The sequence below is a fragment of the Myotis brandtii genome, unplaced genomic scaffold, assembly GCF_000412655.1.
Source record: "Myotis brandtii unplaced genomic scaffold, ASM41265v1 scaffold780, whole genome shotgun sequence".
Taxonomy (NCBI): domain Eukaryota; kingdom Metazoa; phylum Chordata; class Mammalia; order Chiroptera; family Vespertilionidae; genus Myotis; species Myotis brandtii.
Window position 1 is genome coordinate 171,323 of NW_005371132.1, and position 5,611 is coordinate 176,933.

Genomic DNA, 5,611 nt, shown 5'->3' on the forward strand with positions numbered 1-5,611 from the left:
AGCTCTGCTCAGCCACAAGCCAGGCTGATGGCTGCCAGCACAGCGGTGGTGGCAGGAACCTCTTCCGCCTCCTCAGCAGCACTAACAATGTCCGACTGCAGCTTAGGCCTGCTCCCAACTGGCAAGTGTACATCCCCCGAGGGCTCCCGGGCTGCCAGAGGGATGTCTGACTGCCAACTTAGGCCCGATCCCCCAGGGAGTGGGCCAAAGCCAGCAGGTGGACATCCCCCGAGGTGTCCCAGACTGTGAGAGGGCACAGGCTGAGCTGAGGGACTCCCCCCGAGTGCACAAATTTTTGTGCACCGGGCCTCTAGTGAATACATAAAACAAAATGAGGTAAAGCAAAGATGCTCACAGACACAGTTTAAAGCTATGGTGGCTTGATTCTAACATGCTGATTATAGGCTCACTGAAAAACAAATGCGGAGCAATATTTTTGCTTTTTACCTTTTCTCATAATCCCATTATGAGGACCCCACCCTCATCACTAATCTAAGCCTGATTACTTCCCAAAGGCCCATCTTCAAATATCATCACATTGGAGGTTAGGGTTTCAATACATGAATTTTTGGGAGACACAATCCATCGAATAACAGGAATGAATAATATACTGTGGTTGTCATCTGAACTCAGAATATTCAAATGATGAATTCACTGTTCATAAAAAATTGAGTCACCTTTCTCAAGCCAGGTTTTCTTATTTCCCTATAAAACAAGAGCCTTTTAGGATTTATTCAATGTTCTATTCTACACATTCATTACTTCTGAAGATTTTTAATAAATGGCAAAACTCAGAATGACCTGTTTTTTTCCAATCCACGGAGTGAAGGCACTTCAATTCCTAAACCCAAGGCAAACAGATTATTTACTTTTACTTTACCTTCTGCATAAATAGTTAAAAAGTCATCAGCTTTGAGCTTTTCAGGCATTTTAACTCAGGACTTATATTTCTAAATTTTAAAGTAAAAATAATGAAATGGTTTCATGTTCCTGACACCTCACTCTGGGTCACTTTTAGATAGTTTTGAATGCTTTCAGAGGTTAGGCATTTCTGGGATTCAAAAATGATACTTTGTTGTTGTTGTTGTTTGTCATATTTACAGTTTTAATAGTAGCTATTTATTACTACTGTATTCTATATATTAGGTTCTTGGTTCTAATTTCTAAATCAACCTAGAAAATAATTATATTTAGAGCTCAAATACTAATACAATATTTTTGTATCTTATATACTAGGAAGAAAGATTTTGAGTCAGACAGGACTTGGGGTCTAGGACATGGCCATATATGCACCAAACAGGGAAGAAAAAATGTAGAGTTTACTATATTAAATGTTTATTTTTCCTACTCAGATCCTTTAATCAGAGACTGAATGTATCCCTTGTTTAAAGGATAGGGATGAGGAAAACAGGTTGTGTGTGTGTGTGGGGAGAGAGAGAGAGAGAGAGAGAGAGAGAGAGAGAGAGAGAGAGAGAGAGAGGAGAGAGAGAGAATGAATTCAGATCATAAGGAAATAGATTGACATGTAGTTTGGAAAAGCAGGTGGGATTAATGACATCAGGTGAAGCTCTGGCACACACTGTTGAGAGAGCATGTTGGCTCTCGCTCCTAAGGATCTCCAATAGTAGGACAGGTGCCCAGGTTTCAGAAACGAGGTGAGATCTATCTCAAAGGCAGAGGGATGGAACAGATGAACAGAGATAGCTCCTTTCTCTGAGAATCTGAAAGCCATTCCCCAAGCTAATACCTACTCTCCCCAAACTACCTGACCTCACTCTTCTGTAATGTGTGCATGAAATTTATTGACCTTTACAAGTCATCTTTATTTTCTTTCTGTTGGGAGAAGAGTAGGGCCTCTTTGTTAGACTTTGAATCCAAGTTTTGCTTCCTGCATTAAATGATTTGGCAAGGTTTGCCTGTGTCCTGGAACAGTTTAGGTAGAATAGGAATCCTGTGAGTGTTTGATAGAATTCATGAAAACTGCATGTTGCGTTTTAAGTGGCGGGAGTTGAGGGGAGATGGCACTAGTTTTAGATTCCTTTTAAATTTCTTTATAATAATTAGTCTCTTTAAATTTTTAATTTTATTTGTCAATTTTAGTAACATACTTTAATGTATTTTTTACTTTTATTTCAGAAAAATTTGGCATATAATTATATATAGGACTCATTTATTTTTCTAAATTGTCTAATCTATTATTGGAGTAATATCCGTTTTCATACAAACATTTGAACTAAACAGTTACTTTAGTACCTTAAAGCCAGAAATCTATACCGACCTGACTTTGCTGGAGCACCCACTGTCCGCATTAGTGAAGAAGAATCTCTAGAATCAACTGAATCTATCTGCTTTCTTTGGTAGGCCAGGCAGGTGCTGGCAGTGAAGGCTGCTGATGGCTGCTCTAAACATGTGTTCCTCAGGGTGCAGTCAGGGGACAGTAACCACACCAGTTATTGGAACAGAGAGAATTTAACACTAAGTATTGCTAGCCAGAAATAAAGTAAATATGAGGTAATTAGGTAAGTAAAAGGGTGAAAAAGGAACATTCCTCTACAATAACATAAATATAGCAAATAGAGAAGCAGCTATTCCACTCTGCATTAGTTTAGTGCTGCCATTACAAAATACCAGACTAGGTGGCTTAAACAACAGATATTTATTCCTTAATAATTCTGGAGGCTAGAAGTCTGAGACAACATGCCAACAAGCCTCTCTCCTTGGCTTACAGATGGTTGTCTTTTCCCTGTTTGCATATGGTTTCACTTTGTACTTGTCTAAATCCAAATTTTCTTTTCTTGTAAGGACATCAGTCATATTGGATTAGTGTTCATCCTAATGGCTTAATTTTAACACAATCACCTCTTTAAAGATCCTAGTTTCAAATACAGGCACATTCTGATGTTATGGTGGTTAGGATGTCAACATACTAATTTGGGGGCACAACTTATTTTATAACACAGCCTGCATCCTATCGCAGTCCGGGAGCCCTTGGGGGTTGTCTGACTGCCACGGAGGCAGGAGAGGCTCCCACCACCGCCACTACTGTGCTCGCCAGCTGTGAGCCTGGCTTCTGGCTGAGCAGCGCTCATCCTGTGAGAGCCCACTGACCACCAGGGGGCAGCTCCTGTGTTGAGCATCTGCCCTGGTGGTCAATGTGCATCATAGTGACCGGTTGTTCTACCGTTCAGTTGATTTACATATTAGCCTTTTATTATATAGGATGAGGCACTGCAGACAATACTCCAAAGAACCTCACCTCAGTAGTGGGGAATATTGAACTCTACACTAAACCCAGTTCCGGTCATTCCCCATAAATCTTAAAAGCAAGGCCAAAAAGGATTCAACCATTCCCGAGTCACTTAAACACATCCCCAAACAAAGTTCAAGAATAGTTATGGAAAGGCAAAATTATCCAGGATCCATCAGGGTAAAATTCATAATTCCACCAGGCATTAAAAAAAAAAGGCAGGAAAAAAAATCAATTGATCCAGATCAAGAACTAATACATATGTTAGAATTAGAAGGACATTAATCAGTTATTATATTTCAGATGCTTAAAAAGTAAAGGAGCCCAGCCAGCATGGCTCAGTGGTTGAGCATCTCAGATCATAAGGAAATAGATTGACATGTAGTTTGGAAAAGCAGGTGGGATTAATGACATCAGGTGAAGCTCTGGCACACACTGTTGAGAGAGCATGTTGGCTCTCGCTCCTAAGGATCTCCAATAGTAGGACAGGTGCCCAGGTTTCAGAAACGAGGTGAGATCTATCTCAAAGGCAGAGGGATGGAACAGATGAACAGAGATAGCTCCTTTCTCTGAGAATCTGAAAGCCATTCCCCAAGCTAATACCTACTCTCCCCAAACTACCTGACCTCACTCTTCTGTAATGTGTGCATGAAAATTATTGACCTTTACAAGTCATCTTTATTTTTTTTTCTGTTGGGAGAAGAGTAGGGCCTCTTTGTTAGACTTTGAATCCAAGTTTTGCTTCCTGCATTAAATGATTTGGCAAGGTTTGCCTGTGTCCTGGAACAGTTTAGGTAGAATAGGAATCCTGTGAGTGTTTGATAGAATTCATGAAAACTGCATGTTGCGTTTTAAGTGGCGGGAGTTGAGGGGAGATGGCACTAGTTTTAGATTCCTTTTAAATTTCTTTATAATAACTAGTCTCTTTAAATTTTTAATTTTATTTGTCAATTTTAGTAACATACTTTAATGTATTTTTTACTTTTATTTCAGAAAAATTTGGCATATAATTATATATAGGACTCATTTATTTTTCTAAATTGTCTAATCTATTATTGGAGTAATATCCGTTTTCATACAAACATTTGAACTAAACAGTTACTTTAGTACCTTAAAGCCAGAAATCTATACCGACCTGACTTTGCTGGAGCACCCACTGTCCGCATTAGTGAAGAAGAATCTCTAGAATCAACTGAATCTATCTGCTTTCTTTGGTAGGCCAGGCAGGTGCTGGCAGTGAAGGCTGCTGATGGCTGCTCTAAACATGTGTTCCTCAGGGTGCAGTCAGGGGACAGTAACCACACCAGTTATTGGAACAGAGAGAATTTAACACTAAGTATTGCTGGCCAGAAATAAAGTAAATACGAGGTAATTAGGTAAGTAAAAGGGTGAAAAAGGAACACTCCTCTACTATAACATAAATATAGCAACTAGAGAAGCAGCTATTCCACTCTGCATTAGTTTAGTGCTGCCATTACAAAATACCAGACTAGGTGGCTTAAACAACAGATATTTATTCCTTAATAATTCTGGAGGCTAGAAGTCTGAGACAACATGCCAACAAGCCTCTCTCCTTGGCTTACAGATGGTTGTCTTTTCCCTGTTTGCATATGGTTTCACTTTGTACTTGTCTAAATCCAAATTTTCTTTTCTTGTAAGGACATCAGTCATATTGGATTAGTGTTCATCCTAATGGCTTAATTTTAACATAATCACCTCTTTAAAGATCCTAGTTTCAAATACAGGCACATTCTGAGGTTATGGGGGTTAGGACGTCAACATACTAATTTGGGGGCACAACTTATTTCATAACACACTCCAAAGGAAGGGGAGACCATTAAAAGCTTAGAGAAAGAGCCCTGTAGAACCAAACTCATCATCAAGGAAAGGGGGCAGTTGGTCTGGAGCTTGTGTCTCTGAGCTCAGAAACCTAAACCACAGCACAAGTCTAAGAGGTAAATATAGGTTTCTACTTCTGTTAAAATGGAGTTAGAAGAACTGGATTTACCCTCCTGTCTGAAAGTAAACAAAGCAGAAAAGGAGGCAAAAATATGTAAAAACAGTTTTTAAGACATTGGGCTTCAAGCAATGAAGGACAGTAATCTTGGAAAAATGGGAAACAATGAGGTGAGCCACTTGACTGAGCCAGCTTAGTGACCTGAAGGTGGTTTCAGGGTATGGCACAGGGAGGGGAACCCAGGCAGATTCTGGGAGGCTCTACATTGAGGTGACAGAGCCAAGGGTCTGGGGAGACACAGGCAGCTAGATTCTCAGGACAGTGCAGAAGTGAAGGAGCTGCATAAGAGAGAACTCTGGGATCTGCAGATGGTTTTCCTCAAGTTTTCAGGAGAATGTTGTTCAGTG